Genomic DNA, 12722 nt, shown 5'->3' on the forward strand with positions numbered 1-12722 from the left:
ACATGAAGGGGGCGTGAGAGAGAGCAAGCAGGGTGGCATGAGGGAGAGAATGCGAAGGTGGGCATGAGAGAGAGAGTGGGCAAAGGAGGGTGTGACAGAGTGGGCAAAGGGGGCCGTGAGAGTGAGCGAAGGTGGGCGTGAGAGAGAGCGGGCATGAAAAGGGGAGTGAGAAAGAGCGTAAAGGGGGGGCGCAAGAGAGAGCACACGAAGGGAACTGTGAGAGAGAGCGAGCGAGTAGAACCACGTGAGAGAGAAAGTGAAGGGGGCGAGAGAGAGAGAGAAACAGATCGAAGGGGATGTGAGAGAGAGATAAGGGGGTGTAAACAAAGAGAGAGAGAAGGGGGCGTGAGAAAGAGCGAAGGTGGTGAGAGACAGAGATCGGAGGTGAGAGAGAGAGAGAGCAGGGGCCAAGAGAGAGAGAGAGAGAGAGAAAAGGAGGGTGTGAGAAAGAGAGAGCAGGGGGCGTGAGAGTGAGCAGGAGGGCGTGAGGGAGTACGAGTAGAGTGGCATGGGAGAGAATGAGCAGGGGTGTGTGAGAGAGCGCAGGGTGGCGTGAGAGAGAGAGCAAGGGGGCATGAGAGAGAGCAAACAGAGGCCTTAGAGAGAGAGAGCAAAGGAGGGGTGTGAGAGAGAGAGCGAAGGGGGCATGATAGAGGGAGAGCAAATGGAGGCCTTAGAGAGCAAAGGGGATGTGATAGAGAGAAAGGGGACACAAAGGGGAGCAAGAGAGAGAGAGAGCAAAGGGCAGCATGAGAGATAAAAAGAGAGAGAAGTGCGGCATGAAAGAGAGAGCACGTGAAGGATGGCGTGAGAGGGAGAGAGCGAGCAGGGGCACGAGGGAGAGAGAGCACAAAGCGGGGGGACGTGAGAGAGAGAGTGGGTGAAGGGGGGCATGAGGGAGCGGGCCAAATGGGGGCATGAGAGAGCGAGAGAGAAAGGGGGGCCTGAGAGAGAGCGAGCATGAAGGTGTGAGAGAGAGGGGGGGCATGAGAGAGATGAAGGGGGGTGAGAGAGAGAGAGGGGAAGAAGGGTTGAGAGAGAGAGAGAGAGAGAGAGTGTAGGGGGGCGAGAGAGAGAGCAGTGGCCAAGAGAGAGAGAAGGGAGCGAGAGAGAGAGAGAGAAGGGAGCAAGAGAGAGAGAGAAGGGGGAGATGAGATAGAGAGAAGGGGGCATGAGAGAGTGAAAGAGAAGAGGGGCAAGAGAGAGAGGGAGAGAAAAGGGGGGAAGAGAGAGTAGGAGTGCGTGAGAGAGAGAAGGGAGGCGTGAGAGAGGAGGGAGAGAAGGAGGGCATGAGAGTGCAAGCAGAGGGCATGAGAAAGGAAGAGCAGAGTGGTGTGAGAGAGAGAGAGAGAGAGCAGGGGTGATTGAGAGAGAGAGAGCGAAGGGGGCATGAGCGAGAAAGAGAAGGAGGGCAAGAGAGAGAGTGCGTGAGCAGGGATTCCTGAGAGAGAGAGAAGGAATGGGGGGTATGAGAGACAAAGCGAAGGGGACATTAGAGAGAGAGAAAGGGGGCATGAGAGAGTGTGAAGGGAGCATGAGAGAAAGGGAGTGCAAGAGAGTGAGAAGGGGGGGGTGTGAGAGAGAGAGAAGTGGAGTGTGATAGAGAAAGGGAAAGTATGGGGCATGAGAGAGAGAGAGAGAGAGGGTGAAGGGGAGAAGTGTGGGAGAGAGTGAAGGGGGCACGAGAGAGAGCGCCAAGAGAGGTGTGAGAGAGAGTGAAGGAGGCCATGACAGAGAGTGAAGGGGGCATGAGAGAGTGATCAGGGGGGCATGAGAGAGAGCGAAAGGGAGAGAGAGAGAGAGAAAAGGGGACATGAGAGAGAGCATGTGCGAAAAGGGGTTTGAGAGAGCACGTGAAGGGCAGCGTGAGAGAGAGAGCGCACGAAGGGGAGTGTGAAAGAGAGAGCGAGAAGGGGTCTGACAGTGGTTGCCTAGGGTCCCATCTGGGTCGCCAAACTGTTGTGGAAATAGTTCGACCCTAGGTTTCCTAGGAGCAGAGTCTCACGTACATCTAACAGTGAATTTAATTATTTATTTAAATGATGGTACAACAAAGTAACAGCTCGAGCTGGGTGCCTCCAGGGAGGGACCCCAAACAAAGACATTTTGTGGTAATTATACTCCTTACAGTCAAATTTCCCCTCCTGCCCGTGACAGTCTCTTCCAATCTTCTCTACTGAGTCGGTGGTCTCTTTCCTTTTGATTGGTTCACATCTACATCCCGGGACGGTTGCTATGGTCCTGCTTCACAGTGCCTTATCTTATCCCAAGGTTAACAGTTACCTCTGGCCATTGTGTGCTGTATCCTTGAGGGCTGGTTCTAGCTGGGTTTGCAGTCGCATCCTCAGCAATGTCCCTTGAGCTCATTTACAACTCACTCCTGCGGCCTGCAGGCTTCATCTACTTTAGGCACTAGTGCTAAGCTGGGCTAAAGCTAAATTAGCTCCCTTTTCTAACAGTCCTCTCTTTGTTTTTAGGAGCATACCTGCTAGATATACATATAAGTGATTAAATTGAAGCCAAGTTTTTGTATCTTTTAAGTTATGTGCATAGTTATTTACTACCTAGAGGAGAATGTGAAGCGCTTTTTTCTTTTTTAAAGTTTATCTCAGACTAAGCACTAGTTTTTACCTTTGTCTGTGGAGTGAGAGGGATCTTTCAACTTTAAGAGATGTCCCAACTCGAGGGGAGATCCTGGTGTACAGGCTCATCATTCCTCAGGAGAGTTCAAATGGCTGTCCTGAGCGAGGTCTATTTATACTACATCAATGATTTGTACTATTAGTCAAATCAGGTGTGATCTAGCCACAGTGCATGTCTGGGAGTCACATACTTTTCGAATTTTAGGAGGAAATTCCTTGTTTGTTGTCAAGCGAGGACTTCTCACCTGGGCCTTTTGCTAGCGACTCGCTATCAGTTGATTGTATGTGTCGAGGTCATCGCTGACCACTTGGGAAAGTGGAGGGCGAAGGTCCTGCCACCTTCCCCCTCCGACTATAGTCAAACCATCAACCTCACAAAGTGGCTGTACAGGTGCCTCTTGCCTTCATGGTATAAATAGACCTCAGAGTTTACTACTCAGAATATACTAATTCAATATATAACAGCAGGGCTTGTGTTTTTCACAATAACCACCACACACGGAGGTATAGGATGATTATAAGCAGTAAACATAACAATGTCAAAGTGCATAATATTACTACAGGGTGAAGCATAAGATTAAAAATTCCTGTTGCTGTTGGTGACCCTGAATGGTGATTAGGGATTTTTTTTGTCCATTGTTTCAGATGCGCTTCAGCAGTTGACACAGGTCATCATGTTGTAGCAGTTTTTTCACCAATGTGAGATTCAGTCCAATGGGGGTAGGCAATAAATCTCGAATTAGTGTATAACTAGATTGTTACAATTGATGAGACATAACAGGAGCTGAATAATTAAAGTCACACTCCATAATTTCAGTAAAGTTACGAACACAAATATTTGAGTGATTGCTAGCATCTACAGTTATGTTATCTACAAATACACAATCACAGAGGGGTCTCAAACACAAACACATCCTTTTCCAATATACGCAAGCACAGTTTCAGGGGTTTCATCAGGATGTATTTCAAGATGACAGTTCAGTGTCAAGACAAATGTCTTGGGCTTTGAATGGTATTACTTTCACAAATAAATCCTTGTTGTTCCCGTACAACGCATACATTGACATCTACAGTTTGCCATTTGTTTCTGTTTCGTTAGACCCATACGCTATGCTCTAAAGGATAGAGTATAGCTCCATCGTGATTTAACCCTAGCTCAATGATAGGGTAGATGGTGTATACCGAAGCATTGTGTATTGTTAAGACAAAAGCTATGGCCTAGGTTTTGATGTAGCCATTCTCCCAGCCAACACCACTCGGGATTTAAAGGTGATTTTCCTAATTTTAATTAACTCCTCCACCTTTTGGTTCCACTTCGTGGCGGGTTGACTATCCTTGGTACGAGCTTTCACCCATCCCATCTTGACTAGTGTTTTTTGGGCTATATTTAGTAATAGTTGCCAATCTTGTTTTCCCCAAACTGGAGATCTATTTATTTCCCAGTTCAAGGTTTCCCACTGACAGAGCCATTATGTGGCACTGGCCCACACAGCATAAGAGTCTACCCATATGATTTTTGCTCCATTCTGTGCTGCCAAAATGACTCTTCTTAATTCTACTACTTGTGCACTGCCTTCACCTTCTTCTATTACTTGTTTGCCAGTGGTAATATCTAACGCAGCGGCCTTGTATTGCCATTTACCATTTATCCTTTTTGCTGAGGCACCAGTGAACCAAATATTTTCTGTTGCTGTATCCTCAGTGAGGAGCAGTGCATTCAGAATTGGTGAAGGTTTAAAAGGTTGTTGTAATGCTAAGGGGTCTGTATCTACGGGCATCTGTAATTTGGAAACCTTAGCATGTCCTTCAGTTAATTGCATGTTTTCTGCACTCCTGTTAGGTAGGCATACCGTTGTCTGATAGTGGGTTTTTGTGCAACTCCTTCTGGGGGAGCAGTCCCCTTTAGGATTGCTTCTAGCAAATTAAATGGTCCCCTAGTTTGCACAGGTTGTCCCTGGTGAATTTCTCAACTTGTTTAACTGCTCGGACTAAAGATAAAAGTCCTTTTCCCCATTCAGAATATCGTTGTTCTGTTTCTTTAAATGCAGTAGAGCTAAATAATAAAGGTCTTTTTGGTCGATCGGGGCCAGTTTGGAACAGGTTACGGTAAGTAGCGTGTTCAGCGAAACCCCATTCGGCTCTAGTAGGGTCGCAGGGGTGTACTGGTCCCAATGACTCATATGTCTTTAATTTCTTCAGTTTGAGTTTTGACCGCCTCTTTGTGTTCTAATTTCCACTCCCAGGGTTTGCCTTTCTGTAAGAGTGAATATAATGGGCGAGCACTAATAGAAAATCCAGGTACATGCTTCCTCCAATATCCTAAAGTTCCCATTAACTGTTGTAACTCCTTCCTTGATTGGGGCATTCGCAGCTCTTGGATTTTTCTTGAACTGTCTGGAGAAGTCACTGCACTGCTTGCTCTCCACCAAGTACCTAAAATTTTTACTTCCCTACTTGGTCCCTGACAATTTTCAGGTAGAACCTCAACTTCTGCTTTCTGCAGTGCTTGCCACACTGCTGCTGCTGCCACTTCCCCCACCTTCTCAGGAGAAGTTCCTCGGATCAGAATATCATCTATATATTGGTGCAGTTTCACATCTGGAGGGAGTGGGACTGTCTGTAAAAGTTCAGCAAGTGCGGCACGAGCAATCGTGGGTGAATGTTTGTCCCCCTCCTTGTGGGGGTCTGTTAAAGGTATATTGTATTCCCTCCCAAGTGAAAGCGAACTTCTCTTTATCCTCCTCCTGCAAGGGGACCATAAGGAACATACATATCTTTCACATCTAGCACCGCCATCCATGGGTGTGCAGCTGCTTATAATATAGCTGTTAAGTTTGCAATAGTTGGTACAGCAGCTGTTAATGGGGGCCTGATAACTAATTCTCGAATGCCACTTCCCGTCTGGTTTCTGAACTGGCCAGATAGGTGGGTTATATGGGGAGTGGGTTCTGGAGATGATTTGTCGTTTCTCCAAATCAGCTCTGACTTCAGAAGTTCCATTCCGTGCCGCAGCAGAGATCGGCTATTGCCGTCCGTTAGTAACTTTTGAATCAGGGAATGCAGGGGCTGTGCAAAGGACACGCACTAGAGCCTCCCTATTCCTACCGGGGTTGGGGTCGACGTTTGAGCCGAAGGACCACACGCTGCCATCCAGCAGGCGCCAGGTTCATCCATTTGAAACATTGAAACCTAAAATATTTTCATAGTGATCTTTAACTGCAAAGCGAGCAGTCGACATGCACCTCTCGCCCGGGAGCCATGAATTAACACCTGGCAGTCTGGCACACAACGCTCGCTCCATTCACACCAGTAATTTTAACTCTCTGCCGTCCGGGTCACACACCCAGCTTCTCAGCATCTTGTTGTGTTAGTATTGAAATTTGTGCTGCCGTATCTATTAAAACTTCACCCATTGTCGGTGAGGACCAACTGGGATCAAGGTATATGGGCCATTATCACTTATCCGCTGATAAGCCTCCCCTTGCCCGACAGGCAGACCCAATTGCCTTCTGGGCATTGTTCGTTTTGGTTTTTTTTTTTTGATTGGTTGATTTTTTGATTTTGGAGCATGAGAAAGTGAAGGGAGCATGAGAGAGGGCGAGAAGAGGGCATGAGAGAGAGAGAGAGTGCGAAGGGAGCCGAGTGAGAGAGAGCAAAAGGGGGTGTGTGAGAGGGCAAAAGGGAGCATGAGTGAGAGCGAAGGGGCATTAGAGAAAGCGCAAAGGGGAGCATGAGAGAGAGAGCGAAGGGGGCGTGAGAAAGAGGGTGAAAGGCAGCGTGAGAGAGAGCGTGCGAATGGGGGCATGAGAGAGAGAGAGCGGGGCCGTGAGAGAGTGAAGGGGGCTTGTGAGAGAGAGAGAAGTGAGTCGTGAGAGAGAGCGAGAAGGGAGCATGAGAGAGAAAGAGCAAAGGGGGTGTGAGAGCGTGTGAAAAGGGGCGTGAGAGAGAGTAAAGTGGGTGTGAGAGAGAGGGAAGAGGGCGTGAGAGAGAAAGAGAGAGCAGGGGGCGTGAGAGAGAGGGAAAGGGGGCATAAGAGAGGAGGAGAGCAGGAGGCATGAAAGAGGCAAGCAGGGGGGTGTGAGAGAGAGCAGGGGTGATTGAGAGAGAGTGAAGAGGGGGCGTGAAATAGAGAGCATGAAGGGGGCGTGAGAGAGAGTGCTAAGAGGGATGTGAGAGAGAGTGAAAGAGGGCATGAGAGAGCGAAGGGGGCGTGAGAGGAAGATAGAGAGAAGGGTGGCATGAGAGAGTGCACGATGGGCAGTGTGAGAGAGCATGCAAAGGGGGCGTTAAAGAGAGAGCAAGGGGTCATAAGAGAGAGGGAGAATGGGGCGTGAGAGAGAGGGAAAGGGGTGGTGAGAGAGAGAGAAAGGGGGCATGATAGAGTGACAGAAGGGGGTGTGAGAGACAGCATGGGGCAAGAGAGAGCATGGAGGAGGCAAGAGAGAGCGAAGTGGGGCTTGAGAGAAAGATGGAAGGGGCTGTGAGAGAGAGCAAATGGGATGTGAGAAAGTGAGGGGGCATGTGAGAGAGGGCGAGAAGGGAGGCATGAGAGAGAATGCGTGAAGAGAGAAAGCATGGGGCGAGAGAGAGTGTGAATGGGGAGAGAGAGTGAGAAGGGGGCATGAGAGAGAGCGAAGGGGGATGTGAGAGAGCAGGCAAGGGAGGCGTGAGAGAGTGCGAAGGGGGGTGAGTGAGAGAGAACAAAGGTGGGCGTGCTATAGAGAGGGCATGAAAAGGGGCATGAGAAAGAGCTTGAAGGGGGGGCATGAAAGAGTGCGCGAAGGGGACAGCGAGAGCAAGCGAGAAGCGCGTGAGAGGGTGCGCAAAGGGGGACATGAGAGAGAGAAAGTGAAGGGGGGCGAGAGAGAGAAACAGATCGAAGGGGGTGAGAGAGCACGTGAAGAGGGGCGTGAGAGAGAAGGGAGCGTGAAGAAAGAGAGAAGGGGGCATGAGAAAGAGAAAGGCAGCGTGAGAGAGAGAAGGGGGTGTGAAAGAGAGAAGGGAGTCATGAGAGGGAGAGAAGGGGATGTGAGAGAGAGTGAAGGGGGACGTGAGAGAGAGAGTGGGAGAAGGGGGCACGAGAGAGTGGGTGAATGGGGGCATGAGAGAGAGCGAGAGAGAAGGGGGTCTGAGAGAGAGCAAGCATGAAGGGGGGCGTGAGAGAGAAGGGGGCATGAGAGAGAGATGAAAGGGGTGAGTGAGAGATCAGGGGGTGAGAGAGAGAGCACGGGGCAAGAGAGTGTGAAGAGGGCAAGAGAGAGCGAGCAGGGGGCGTGAGAGAGTGAGAAGGGGCGAGAGAGAGAGAGAGAGAAGGGGTGCATGAGAGAGAGAGCAAGCAGGGGGGCATGAGGGAGTGTGAGCAGTGGTGTGAGAGAGAGACAATGAGCAGGGGTGCATGTGAGAGAGAGAGAGAGCGGGGGGGGCGTGAGAAAGAGAGAGCAAAGGGAGGCCTTAAAGAGAGAGCGAAGCAGGGCATGAGAGAGCATGAGGGAGTCATGAGAGAAAGTGAAGTGGAGCATGAGAGAGAGAACGCGAGCAGGGGTGCCTGAGGGAGAGAGAGAGAGCGAGAAGGGGGACATGAGAGAGAGAGATAAAGGGGCAAGAGAGAGAGAGCAAGAGAGCATGAGAGAGAGTGAGAAGGGGGCGAGAGAGAAAGAGAGAGAGAAGGGGTGCATGAGAAAGAGAGAGGAGGGGGCATGAGAGTGCGATCGGGGGACTTGAGAAAGTGCGAGCAGAGTGGCGTGAGAGAGGGAGCAGGGGTGACTGAGAGAGAGAGTGAAGGGGGGTGTGAGAGAGAGCAAGCACGAAGGGGGGGGCGTGAGAGAGAGGGCGAAAGGTGGCATGAGACTGAGCACGAAGGGGGGTGTGAGAGAGGGAGAGAGAGAGCGAAGGGGGGTGAGAGAGAGCGCAAGCATGGATTACTGAGAGAGAGAGAGTGAAGGGGGCATGAGAGAGAGAGCACAGGGGGGCATGAGAGAGGGAGAGAGAAAGGGGGGCCTGAGAGAGGAAAAAATAAAAGGGGCGTGAGACAGAGAGCGAAGGGTGGCATGAGAGAGTGAATGGAGGGCGTGAGAGAGTGCGAAGGGGGCAAGAGAGAGAGAGAAGGGGGTCTGTGAGAGAGAGAGAGAAGGGGGGCATGAGAGTGTGAGCAGGGGACATGAGAAAGCACAAGCAGAGTGGCGTGAGAGAGAGCAAGGGGGAATGAGAGAGTGCACGAAGGGAGCATGAGAGGGAGAGAGTGAAGGGCAGAGCGAGAGAGTGAGAGAGCAGGGGGCTGGAGAGAGAGAAAGAAGACTCAAGAGAGTGAGAAGTGTGGCACGAGAGAGAGAGGAGGGGCGTTAGAGAGAGAGAGAGAAGTGGAGTGTGATAGAGAGTGGGAGAATAGGGGCATGAGAGAGCGAGAAGAGGGTGTGAGACAGAGAATGTGTAAGGGGGGCATGAGAGAGAGGGGGGGAATGGGGCGTGAGAGAGAGGGAGAGAAAGCAGAGTGGAGCATGAGAGAGAGAACGCGAGCAGGGGTGCCTGAGAGAGAGAGAGCAAGAAGGGGGGTGTGAGAGAGAGAGGGAAGGGGACATGAGAGAGAGAATGGTGGCATGAGAGTGAGAGCACGCAAAGGGCAGTGTGAGAGAGGGGGGAGAGAAAGAGAGAGAGAAGGGGTGCATGACAGATAGAGAGGAGGGGGCGTAAGCGATAGGGAGAGAAGGAGAGCATGAGAGTGCAAGCAGGGGGCATTAGAAAGCATGAGCAGAGTGGCGTGAGAGAGAGAGCAGGGGTGATTGAGTGAGAGCGAAGGGGGCATGAGAGAGAGTGAGCATGAAGGGGGGCGTGAGAGAGAGAATGCGTGAATGGGGAGCGTGATAGCGCGCATGTGAACGGGGGGGTGTGAGAGGGAGCGAGCATGCAAATTGGGGGGTGTGAGAGAGAGCGCGTGGGTGAAGGGGGGGCATTCTATCTGTCCATTTTAGGAATGGACTGGAATTTGGGTTCCACCTGGACCCATTTAAGGAAAGGAACGGTAGTTGGGTTCTGCCTGGATCCATTTTGGGGATTGACCAAAGGGTTTTCCACTGGGATCGATTTCAGGGATGGACCGGAAGTTGAGTTCCACTTTGACCCGTTTTCGGGGATGGATCAAATTCTGGGTGCACCCGGATCCATTTTAGGGATGGACTGGAATTTGGGTTCCACCTGGACCCCTTTCAGGGACGGACTGGAAATTGGGTTCCACCCAGACACATTTCAGGGATGGATTGGAATTTGGGTTCCACTCGGATCCATTTCAGGGATGGGCCAGATGTGGTTTCCCCCCATACCCATTTCGAGGATGGATTGGTATTTGGGTTCCACTCAGACCCATTTTAGGGACAGTCCAGAAGATGGCTTCCACCTGGAACCATTTTGGGGACGGATCGAGATTTAGGTTCAACCAAGACCCATTTTGGGGACGATCTGGGAGTGGTTTCCACCCAGACCCATTTTATGGATGGTCCGGAAGTTGGGTTCTGCCTGGACCCATTGAAGGGCCGGACTGGAAGTGGTTTCCAACTGGACCCATTTCAGGGATGGACTGGAATTTGGGTTCCACCTGGACCCGTTTCGAGGACAGAACGAAAATTGAGTTCTACCCAGACGCATTTCGGGGATTGACCGGAAGTGGTTTCTACCTGGACCCATTTTAGGGGTGGACTGGAAGTTGAGTTCCACCCGGACCCATTGAAGGGGCGGACAGGAATTTGGGGTCCACATGGACATATTTCAGGGACAGATCAGTATTTGCATTCCCAACAGACCCATTTCAGAGATGGACCGAAATTTAGGTTCCATTCAGACCCATTTCGGGGATGGATCAGAATTTGGGTTTCACTTGGAGCTATTTCAGGGATAGATCAGAATTTGGGTTCTACCTGGACCCATTTCAGAGACAGACTGGAATTGAGTTCCACCCAGACTCATTTCAGGGATGGTCTGAAAGTCGTTTTCCCCCCCCAGACCCATATCGGGGATGGACCAGAATTTGGGTTCCCAACAGGCCCATTTCAGGGACAGACCAGAATTTGGGTTCCACCTGGACCCATTTTGGGGTTGCATGGACCGGAAGTTGGGTTCCACCTGGAGCCATGTTAGGGATGGATCCGAATTCAGGTTCTACCTGAACCCGTTTCAGGGACAGACCGGAATTTGAGTTCCACCCGGACGCATTTTTGGGATGGACCATAAGTGCTTTCCTAACCCTAACTCTAAACTGAACCTGGACCCTTTTGGGGGATGGACTGGATGTGGTTTTCCCCCAGACCCATTTCGAGGATGGATTGGAATTTGGGTTCCACCCAGACCCATTTTAGGGATGGTCCAGAAGTTGGCTTCCACTTGGACCCATTTCAGGGATGGATCGGAATTTGAGTTCCACACGGACCCATATCAGGGACGGACTGGAATATGGGTCCCCAACAGACCCATTTCAGGGACAAAACAGAAGTTGGGTTCCACCCAGACCCATTTCAGGGACTGAGTGGAAGTGTTTTCCACCTGGACCCATTTCAGGAACAAAATGGGGATGGACCGAATTCTGGTTTCCACCCAGACACATGTGGGGGACGGACTGGAAGTTGCATTCCACCTGGACCCATTTCGGGGATGGACCAGAATTTGGGTTCCACCTGGACTCATTTCAGGGATGGGCCAGACGTGGTTTCCCCCCAGACCCATTTTGAGGATGGACTGGAAGTTCAGTTCCACCTGGACCAATTTAGCGGGCAAACCGAAATTTGGGTTCCTCCCGGACCCATTTTAGGGAAGGTCAGAAAGTTGCATTCTACGTGGACCCATTTCGGGGACAGTCTGTGTGTGGTTTCCACCCAGACCCATTTCAGGGCAGACTTAAAGTGGTTTCCACCTGGACGCATTTCGGGAACAGAGTGGAATTTGGAAACCACACTGACCCCTTTCAGGGACAGACTGAAAGTTCGATTCCACCTAGACCCATTTCAGAGACGGACCAGGCATTTTTTTCCCCCCAGGCCCCATTTTGGGGACAGACCAGAAGTTGGCTTCTACCTGGACCAATTTCCAGGATGGACTGAATTCAGGGATTGACCAGTAGTGGTTCCCACCTGGACCCATTTCAGGGATGGACTGGATGTGGTTTGCCCCCAGACCCATTTCGGGGACCACCTGGAATTTGGGATCCACCTGAACCCATTTCGGGCACAGTCCCAAAGTTGGGTTCCAACTGGACCCATTTCAGGAATGGACTGGAATTTGGGATGGAACTGGACCCATTTCAGGGACAGACTGGAAGTTGGCTTCCACCTGGACCAATTTCAGGGATGGACCGAATTCTAGGTTCCACCTAGACCCATTTTAGGGATGGTCTGGAAGTTGGTTTCCACCTGGACCCATTTTGGGGATGGACCGAAAGTGCTTTCCTAATCCTAACTCAAAACTACACTCTCAGCCATTTTGGGGATGGATTGTAATTTGGGTTCCCCCCGGACCCATTTTGGGGATGGTCCGGAAGTGGTTTCCACTCAGACTCATTTCAGGGACGAATTGGGATTTGGGTTCCACCCGGACCCGTTTCTGGGACGGTTTGGAAGTGGTTTCCACCTGGAGCCATTTCAGGGATGGACCGGAAGTTGACTTCCCCCTAGACTAATTTTGGGAATGGATCGAATTCCGGGTTCCACCTGCACCCATTTTAGGGATGGTCCAGAAGTTGAGTTCCACCTGGACCAATTTCAGGGCTGGACCGAAATTTGGCTTCCACTCGGACAAATTTTGGGGATGGACTGAATTCTGGGTTCCACCCGGATCCATTTCAGGCATGGACTGGACATGGTTTCCCCCGAGACCCATTTCAGGGATGATTTGGAACTTGGGTTCCACTTGTACCCATTTTAGGGATGGTCCAGAAGTTGGCTTCCACTTGGACCCTTTTCGGGGATGATCGGAATTTGGGTTCCACCCGGACCCTTCCATGGATTGACTGGAAGTGGTTTCCACCTGGACCCATTTCAGGGACAGATCGGAAGTTGGCTTCCAACTGGGCCTGTTTCAGGGACAGACCGGAATTCGGGCTCC

Source organism: Struthio camelus, chromosome W, assembly GCF_040807025.1.
Source record: "Struthio camelus isolate bStrCam1 chromosome W, bStrCam1.hap1, whole genome shotgun sequence".
Classification (NCBI taxonomy): Eukaryota; Metazoa; Chordata; class Aves; order Struthioniformes; family Struthionidae; genus Struthio; species Struthio camelus.